The following is a 10300-nucleotide window of genomic DNA, read 5'->3' as shown; positions in this document are numbered from 1 at the left end:
ATTTATATAGCGCTATAGATTTGCACAGCACTGTACATAAAAACAACAAATATAAAAGAGTAAACCTGCCTATAGCGTACAATCTAAGAAATGATAGGATAATACAAATAAAATACATAGCAATACAGGAAATGGTTCAATAAAACAGGCAAAAAAAAGAACATCAGATAGCAAGTGACAATCACACAATGGCCTGTTACAGACTGCCAAAATAAAGCTGCTTCAGGTCTCTTTGGAGGTATGCTATTTAAATGATGCATGGGTCCTAAGAGTCCGGAGGTCGTGCCAAAGCCACACTCCATTCCTAAGCATTGGAGCACAGCTTTGGTGCAGCTTCCGGATTCTTAGGATGCATGCATCATTTAAATAGTATACCTCCAAAGAGACCCAAAGCAGTTTTATTTTGGCAGTCTGTAACAGGCCAATGTTTTAAAGCAAAAATCAGTGCAACAACTGATTCTTTTCCTCCTGTGCCCATAACACCAACCATATTCAAAACTTATGCATTTCTTTGCTGCATAAACAAGGGAAGTAGTAATGCCACTCTATTCTGTTTTGGTCAGACCTCATCTGGAATACAGTGTCCAAGAAGGATATTGGCAAACTGGAAAATGTCCAGATAAAGGTGAACAAAATGATCACAGGTTCCAAAACCAAGCTTTATGAGGAATGACTGAAGAAGCTGGGTATGTTAAACCTGGAGAAAAGAAGACAGAGAGATGATAGCTGTCATTAAATATCTAAAGGGATGTCATGCAGAAAATAAAACTGTTCTAGAGACTAGAATAGGAATCAATGGATTCAAATCACGGGGGGGGGGGCAGGGGGAAATTACACCTAAATATTAGGAAGAACTTTATCATAATAACATTTTGACAGTGGAATAGACTGCCAGCGGGGTTGAACTGTCTTCTTTATAGGGGTTTAAACAGAGGTTGAATAGGCATTTTGCAGACGTGCTATAGATGGTAGTGGGTTGCATTAGATGACCGTTGCAGTTCCTTTCACCTCTGTGATTCCATAATTCTAAGATTTATGCCTTTTTTAATGGGATTAATTCACCACTTTGCAGGGTGACCCCACTTTTGATCCAAGCATTCCTCTCATTTATGGATGATGTCAATTTCAGCAAAAAATATATGTTATAATTAAAGATTGTGTCTGCCACACAACTTGTTTTGAGGACAGTAAACTGGTGTTATTGAATGACAGCTATAGGAAATGAAAGATGCACAGATTTTTTGTGCCTTCACAAGTCTTTCCAATCAAAGGTAGACCAGTTATAATGCCATGTGAGATAGTAACGGGAGATGCTATTACTATTTGCCTCCTGAGTGGGTCCCAGTGAGTAGCTTATCTGTTCTTTCTGCAGTGCCAGAAGCTCTACTTCTGGTCTTTCTAATTAGTCTGTCTGTGCTACTGTAGATCTGTTTCTTAAAAGATGCTATCATTCATCCTCCCCTTGGTTCCTGTAGTTTTGATCCTGGCCCTGCACATGGGCATAATTATGTGCAGGTTGTTGGTTCCTAGTGAACCTAGAAAGCTGCCTGCTTCATAATTTAAGGAAAACCTAACTATTGGATAACTACATGCCAGCCTTCTACTTGAAAGCAGAATACTTGCAATTATTTATTGATACAAAGATATAGACTGCTGGTGCTTAAATCAAATCATTACTTCTTTGCTCAGACTCCAATATCTCAAAGATTTTCTGTAAAGATCTACAATCCCACCTGCTATTGCAAAAAGAAGAGTGAGAACAAAGAAAGACATGAATGATTACATTTAAGATCTATTTTTTTAAAAAAAGTAAGGGCTACAGAAGCGAAGCAAAACGAAACCCAAAGCAGTCAAAGCGAGTACTTGATTAAACTGGGGAAGGGATTTATCTTCCATTCTTGATCATTCTTAGAACTATATTTCTGGATATAATGGTTCATTGTTGAATTACCTACTTTTCATTCCCCCCTCCCCCTGGCTCCATTTAATGGCTATGGTCTAAAATCCAGCTAACAATATCTTAGCGGAGAGATGAAATCAACATCGCTTTTTGCAGAAACACAAGCCCAGTTTCCAAATGGGTAGCCAGGTTAATCTGTTGGAACCAAAACAATACAGAACCTTGTGGTACCCTAATAACTGAGAACTTTAGCATTCGCTTTTGTAGACTATGGCGTGTTACAGACCGCCCAAAAGTAGGCAGTCTTCCGCCGCCGTCATTAGCTGCGCCGAGAAGCCCCAGTGGCCAGACCTGGAAGTGGTGCCGTGAGGCGCGCACTTGTGGTGTCACTTCCGCCGTGCAACGTCCGGACGCTGTGCGGCCGAGATGTAAAGATGGTGGCGCCCGTGTGGACGGGCGCTGCCATTTACTACGCGCTCTGCGCGTACTAGGGACAAGGCCGGTTAGGAAGGTAAGACCCTTCTTAACCCTAGCACGTCCCTTCCTAACCCTAGTACACGCAGAGCACGTACTAAATGGCGGTCTGTAACACGCCTATAGCCCATTTCATCAGTGGACTTGCCTATGCAAATGGGGAGAAAACATACTAACCTTACAGTTGTCATGAGCAATGGAATCACAATAGGGCATGGGAATTACTATCTGTGCCAGGTGATACCCCAGAGGGGAATGACATCCTCTGCACATTGTAGGGGGAGAGCAGTGTTGCTGTCATGTAGTGGTGGGTGTATGCCTTCACCAGCCTCCCTGCTGGCCTGGCTACCTTTGCTGAGGTAACCAGGACAGTGGGGAAGTGGATCAGGGCAGTGCTAGCCTCCCTGCTGCTCTGGCTGCCTTTCTGAAGAAACCAGGGCAGTGAGGAGGAAGGTAGGGCTGGCAGACACATGGACATCCGTGCCAGCCTCCTCATTGCCTAGCAGTGAGGAAGCCCAAAGAAGAAGCTCTATCCTCTGTCCCTGCCTCCCCTTCACTCTATTGCTTGCCTGGCTGCCCTCCCTCCCCAGCAGACCTTTCTGGGTGGTGGATGGTGAGGGAGCCAGGCGGAGGGATGAAGGAGGCACAGCACCAGGTGACACCAACCCTAGTGACACCACTGATCACAAGCTGGGCACAAAATGTTCTTGACAATTCTCAGGGTGGTCACTGCAAATTTGCAATTCAGAGGGCTTTAATCTGATTTCTGAGAAGTCACTTTTATCCTGAAACTTTTCTAAAAATTCATATTTTCTTGCATGTGGCTGCACTTTGAGGTAGCTTGAGTGTGAAGCTGGAGGTGGGAGGAGTTTTTGGTTGGTGGGTGGGATTGGTTGCATCTGGTGTGTGTTACCATGTTTTTCTATTTTTCTATTTCATTGTATGTTTAGCCAGGAGATCAGTGATGAAGGGCTAGATCGGGTTAATCCCACCCATGTCCTCACCCTTGGCCAAGAGTTCCTTTTTTTCCCACTCTGTGTTCACTCTTTCCCCAGGCCTCCCCACAGCCAATGACCCATTGTGTTATCTTTATTTTTACTGCAGTGAAGGGAGCATACACATATCCTGTCCCTCCTCAATCATTTGGTTGCTCACTCATGCAGAGATCTATCACAAACCCTCCCCTGACCCCCCCCCCCCCCATACACAATCATTTGCTCACTCACATGTGTGGAGATCTGCAGTATATGTATGAAGGAAAGTTCCTTCCTTCCCCAACTCTTTCCATCCAATTTGTTTTGTAGTGCTAATATCAAGTTGTAATGGTAGTTAAAGCAATAATGACTAATTGTGAAAATAGATTAATTTATACATTACGATTGGCAAAAGGCGGACTAAAAATAGGAATAATAAATCACAGCATTACTTGTGCATGAAGTAGCATTTGGAAAAGTCCATTAATATTTTTTAAAAAATAAGAAAAAGTTAATGAAAAGCTGTCAGTTTCTTTATATTACATATGTAGTCATGGTGTTGTTATCTAGCTGTTGCTGGAAGGAACCATCCAAGAAAGGGAACTACTGTAGCCAAAATGGATACTCAGAGAGATAGTGGCATGCAAACTAAATCAGTTTGAGAGGATCTGTTGGAGCACTCATTTGCCAAAGGAGGCCCTCAGAAGAGGTGAATGTGTCTAATCTACAGTAAAGGTAGAAGGAGCAGCCCAAGTTGCAGTCCTGCAAATCTTCTCCAATGAGTTGAGAATGCAGCCAAGGTGTTCACTGACCTGGTAGCATTGGCATTTTCATTTTGAGGTTTAAGTGAGCCAAGGGATTCATAAACTAAGGCTTAATCCGTCAATTCTGGGCACCACAATTCAGAAAGGACATTGAGAAACTGGAGCGTGTCCAAAGGAGGGCGACAAAAATGGTGAAGGGTCTGGAAACCATGCCCTATGAGGAACGACTTAGGGAGCTGGGGATGTTTAGCCTGGAGAAAAGAAGGTTAAGAGGTGATATGATAGCCCTGTTTAAATATTTGAAGGGATGTCATATTGAAGAGGGAGCAAGCTTGTTTTCTGCTGCTCCAGAGAACAGGACCCGGAACAATGGATGCAAGCTACAGGAAAAGAGATTCCACCTGAACATTAGGAGGAACTTCCTGACAGTAAGGGCTGTTCGACAGTGAAATGCACTCCCTCGGAGGGTGATAGAGTCTCCTTCCTTGGAGGTCTTTAAACAGAGGCTGGATGGCCATCTGTCAGGGATGCTTTGATTTGGATTTCCTGCATGGCAGGGGGTTGGACTGGATGGCCCTAGTGGTCTCTTCCAACTCTACGATTCTATGATTCTATGATTCTAAGTTAAAGTATATAGGAAACCCTTTTTGCCCAGGGAGGTGGTCAAAAAGGAGACAAAGAGTGCCTCCATTTTTCTAAAGAGCCCTCCTAACATCGCTTTTCTAGCAGATGAACTGGTTGAGAGCTGAAGGATGACAACACTATGGACTATGTGTGTTGAAGAAGGAATTTACTGTTGGTATGAGGCCTGGATCAAGCCAGAGAGAGACTAAGTGGGAATCAAATTTACAGTGGGAGTGGTCGACTGAAAGGGCTGCCATTCTGAAACCCTCTTGGCTGGTGTGATTGCCACAAGGAAAAGCACCATGATGGCCAGGATTTTAAGTGGAGCAGTCTTTAAGAATTCAAACGTGGGTCTGGAAAGGGCTTTTAACACCTTGGGAAGATCCCAAGTTGGGAAGCAATCGGCTACCACAGGGCTGAGGAGAAATACTCCTCTTAAAAACCTCTGTCCATAATAGTGGGACAGTTCTGGTTGGTTGATAAAATGGAGGCTAAGGCTGCACTTTGCCACTGCCAGATGTTGGGCTTGAGACCTAGGCTGACACCTGCTTATAAGAAATCTTCACCCCTGGCATACAAGAATAAATTAACTTGCTCCAAGCTCATCTGAGAAAATATTTCCAAGTGGTCTCATATACCTTAAGTGTAGAACTTGACATGGAGGCTAAAAGGGTGTTAAGCACTCTCTCTGAATAGCCTGCTCTATTGTTGTTGTTAGTTGCCCTCAAGTCGATTCCACCGCATGGTGACCATGTGGATAAGACATCTCCAAGTATTCCTATCTTCCACTGCTCTGCTGAAGTCCTCAGTTGTGTTTAATGTTCAGGTGTATGTCTTTACTCTTCAAGATCTTTTCTAGTTCTTTCGTAGCTGCCTTTCCCATTCCTAGTCTTCTTATTTCTTGACTGAAGTCACAATTCTGGTCAATGTTTGATCCTAGATCTTTAATGTCTAGACTGAATTTATGTATTTCTTTTGTGGTCATTATTTTTGTTTTCTTTGTGTTTGACATTAAATCTACTTTGCTCTTTCATCTTTAACTTTCCTTATTAAATGTTCCAAGTTTGTGCTGTTTTCTGCAAATGTTATGGTGTCATCTGCATATCTTAGATTGTTGATGTTTCTTCCTCCTATCTTCACTTCTCCTTCTTCCGATTCTAGGGACCTCATCTCACAGGGCTTTTAGAATGGGCCCAGTGCAGAATGAAAGAGGGAAGTTATTAAAAATTGCCCTTGGGAGATGGATGGAGAATGTAATTGAGACTTCTGCTGACATTGGCGGCATTCTGGCATGCGGTAAAATACATCCTTTCCCCGTTCCGTTCCTCCCTCCTTCATTCCACACTGGGCCCGTTCTAAAAGTCCCATGCCATGAGGTCCTCACTCTGCTTTTCTTATGATGTTTTCAGCATATAATTTGAACAGCTAGGGTGATAGGATGTAGCCTTGCCTGACCCCTTTACCTATTGGGAACTACTCTGTTTCTCTGAATTCTGTTCTGATGGTGGCCTGCTCTATAGAGGAGCTAAACATCTAAGAGAAAATGGTTCCAAAATAAAACCTGATTCCTTGCATCACCTGTACCATGACTGGAACCCTTTCCTGGATGGCTCCTCCTCCACTGGCTGAGAATGGAAGAGTTTCATGGTTCCGATATATCCCCTAAATGAGGGGAAATGTAGGAATTGTGAATACAAAGTGGTCACAAATGCATTACTCTGAGGCCCAAAACAGATGGGCCAAAAGGTCTGCCATCAAGCCACATTGAGGGCATGGTGTTTAGACTATGCATGTCCCCAAACTGTGTGGAAGCTCTGCCGTGCTGTGGGTCACCTAAGGCAGCCCAAAACCATCCGCAAAAGGAGCAGATTTTATCTGCTCCTTGCTGCAGCCCACCTCAGAACCCCAGTGTCTGGTCACCACAGTTTTGTAGAGATCAGGACAGGAGTGGCCTCTGGCCGCTCCTTTTGCTCCATCTACTCAAAGTCTCAGTTACCCATTTGGGAAGTTATGGCGGGTTACAGACTGCTGAGAAGCAGCGGTCTGGCTCCGCCTCCACTTGCAGCGCCCGGGAACCGCAGCCTTTAAACGGCGCGGCTCCCGGACGCTGCGGAGAAGGAGCACAGAAATCGTGCTCCTTCTCAGGGCCTGGAAGAGGCGCCGCGAGTGCCAAAGCGCACACTTGCAGCGTCACTTTCTACGTGTGACGTGCGGATGCTGAGCGTCCACTACATCAAAATGGTCGTGTGGAACGGCCGCCGCCATTTGTCACGGACTCTGTCCGTGATAAGGTAAAATGGGACATCCTAAGGATGTCCTTTATGGTGGTCTGTAACCTGCCGAAGTCATTATAAACTGACTTATACTTGCACCAAGTTGAATTGTGCTGTTGAACAATGCTCCTGTCCGGGAAAGTAGCCAAAGGGCTGATAAGGCAGCTAGTTCTCAAACAAACAACCCCCTCCCAGCACAGCAAAGTCAGTGTAAGCTACACAGTCTTAGAGAGTTGCAGTAGCTTTACCAAAAGGGATTACCAAAAGAATTATCAGACGGTCCGAGGTTCAGGGTAACAGATAGGCAGATCGATGAAGCAGTCCAAGGTCAAGGTTTCCGGGTAGTCAAGACAAGAAGCCAAGGAGCCAGAGACAGAGTCTTTCCCCTAAAAGAGTCAGATATCCACTGGCAAAGAACCACACATGCTCCAGGTGCTTAAGAAGGCAAGGAGCTGGCCTTCAGCTGTGCCTGATTACGAAGACGCTTCTGATAAAGCCTCCGAGATCTTCGAAGGCCCTCTCTTTCTGCTCGACGCTCATTGAATGTAGGCACACTGCCCAGATCCTCCTCCATGTCCACAGCCTCGGCACCAGGCAAACTTGACTGCTGAACCTCTGGAGGGGCCATAGACTCTGCTCCAGCAGAACTAGGGCCAGCCTCTGGCTCCTCCATTACAGGATCAAGCCCCTGGGGCTCTGGCTCCTCCATTATAGATTCGGATCCCAGAGGCTCTAGCTCATCCTCTGAGTCCTCCAAGCCATCTTCCAGGCTGGGCATGACAGCTCCTATTATTGGGAGGGGAGCAAATATATAGGTATGCCATCAGAACCATTGCACAAATGAAGCCAGCAGCACATCCCCATGCATGACATGCCCTATTACAAAATGGAATCTCCTGTTGTCAAAGAGAACATGTACTGTGCATTCTCTCAATTCAATAGATTATGTATCATGACATAGACTGTATTGTGTCAGTGACATAGCTGTATCATCAAAATGTTATGCATTGTAGCCTCTGATGCAGGATATTGGTCACTATAGCTTTTTTAGTATCAATAAATTTTCCTCAAGGCATCATTGCAGGTGTGGGAATAAACTGAACACTTATCCTTTGGGAAGCAGCAAAGACTGAATCACAGATCAGATAAAGAATGACAGAGTTATGATCATATCAGTAAAGTAAATATTGATGACTAAATAGGACAAGTGAAGGAAAATAAAAAAAGTGGACTGACATTCTGACAACAGTTTCAAATGACAGAATTACAGATTAAGGGAATTACACAGTAGCAAAATGTGAGTAATAAAGGAGCTTTTCCCATTTCTTTTCCCACCAAGAAGTGAGATATCCAAGTCCAAGTCCTAGGTGGCAAATCTACCTTTCCTATTTTCAGCGGATATTCTATGTCTTTCTTTCTTTCTTTCTTCCTTCCTTCCTTCCTTCCTTTCTTTTTTTTCTTCCTTTTTTCTTTTTCTTTTTCTTTTTTTGGTTTAGTAATAAACTAAGAAGGAGTTAGGAATCAAAAGAGAAATATTTCCAAACATGTGATCCCTTTCTTCTCCTGGTTGAGGACTGGAATTAATCCTTTCTTGATTCACTCCTTCTCCTTGGCTAGAATGGATCTTCACACTAAGTTCCCCATCTGCCAATCTGAACTTATCAGCCAGCAGCCACATTGATAGCAGGGCTTGTTCTCCTGTCAATCAGGAAGCAGCTGGCTGACATTGTCACTCCCCTCTCATGAGAGCAATCTTCTCTATGATCCTCTAGGAACCCTGTGTCTGCCTGTTGCAATAGAGACTGTTGAGGCAATAGGGTGAGAACACTATAACAAGCAAGTAGAAATAGCAAGTACATTTCTATACCACTTATCAGAGCAGTTAAGCACTCCCTAAGCAGTTTACAATGTGTAAGCTAATTGACCCCAACAAGCTGGATACTCATTTTAGCAACCTATTGCAGGATGCAAGGCTGAGTGGACCCTGGAGCCCTGCCTGGAATCGAACTCACAACCTTGTGCCTGTATTTAGCCACTGCATCACCAGGTCTCCTTACATTACTCAGCTGTTTCCTGGGTGGCAATGGAATAAAGCCTGCTGAGCATAAGGCCTGCTGAGTGGTAAGCAGATGTAGGATGGAATTCACTATAGAGCTGTGCAACTACTATGGTTATGTAGCACCATGATGTATATAAAATTCCAGCCATTATCCATTACCCAGTAATCCTTGAAACATTTATTTTCTTTCCTTCCTTCTTAAAGCTTTTCACTGTGCTTTCAGTTCAATTGATCATTCAGTACATCCAGGCTGTAAGATTCCTTTTGTGCTGTTCTTCATACCTGTCCTCATCTTTACTTTAAGCATAGGGCAATTAATTTCAAAAGGCACAAATGGGACAGTATGCACACCAGAAAACACAACATAATACTTAACAAATGCTCTAATTTGCATGCAAGAAGACTGCACATCCACCCACTACAGAACTGTGATGGGAGGTGAATGCTAGTAGGATGTGTTGTTGTTGTTGTTGTTGTTGTGTGCCTTCAAGTCACTTCTGACCTACACTGACCTTAAGGTGAATCTCTCACAGAGTTTCCTTGGCAAGCTTTTTCAGAGAGAGTTTGCCATTGCTATCCCCTAAGGCTGAAAGATTGTAATGTGCCCAAGGTCACCCAGTAGGTTTCATGGCTGAGAGGTGAGTCAAACCATATTCTGCAGAGTCATAGCCCAACACTCAAACCACTGCACCACAATGGCACTTTAAGAAGTAGAAAAGGAACCTAAACATTCCCAGTAAGGAGACTCAGGGTCTGATTTGTTTGTGTTTCTAGACTTTAAAGGTAAAGGTGTTCCCTTGACACAAATGTCTAGTCGTACCTGACTGTAGAGGATGGTGCTCATCTCCATTACTATGTTGAAGAACCAGCATTGTCCGAAGATGATTCCGTGGTCGTGTGGCCAGCAAGACTTTACTGGAGGACAAAGTAGAAGGAAATTGCATTATTGCATTATTTTTTTGGCTGCAGCCATGCGGCTCTTTTGACTCCTAGTTCTCACCATGGATTTAGTTGTATTCATCCTTTTGACTGAACCTGCTATTGACCACAGGCTAGATTACTGCACTACACTGTTACAGTGCTGCTTTTCAACTTTAACTATTCTGGCCGCCTCCTGTTGCATTCTAGGATTTGCAATTTAAGGAGGGACATTTAGAATTCTCAGCCAGAGAGCTCTTAGGCCTCAGTGAACTACAAACCTCAGAATGCAACAGGAAGCAGCCAGAGCAGTC

Source organism: Sceloporus undulatus, chromosome 2 (assembly GCF_019175285.1).
Source record: "Sceloporus undulatus isolate JIND9_A2432 ecotype Alabama chromosome 2, SceUnd_v1.1, whole genome shotgun sequence".
Classification (NCBI taxonomy): domain Eukaryota; kingdom Metazoa; phylum Chordata; class Lepidosauria; order Squamata; family Phrynosomatidae; genus Sceloporus; species Sceloporus undulatus.
The sequence above is the reverse complement of the archived record's forward strand: the minus strand, read 5'-3'. Positions refer to the sequence as shown.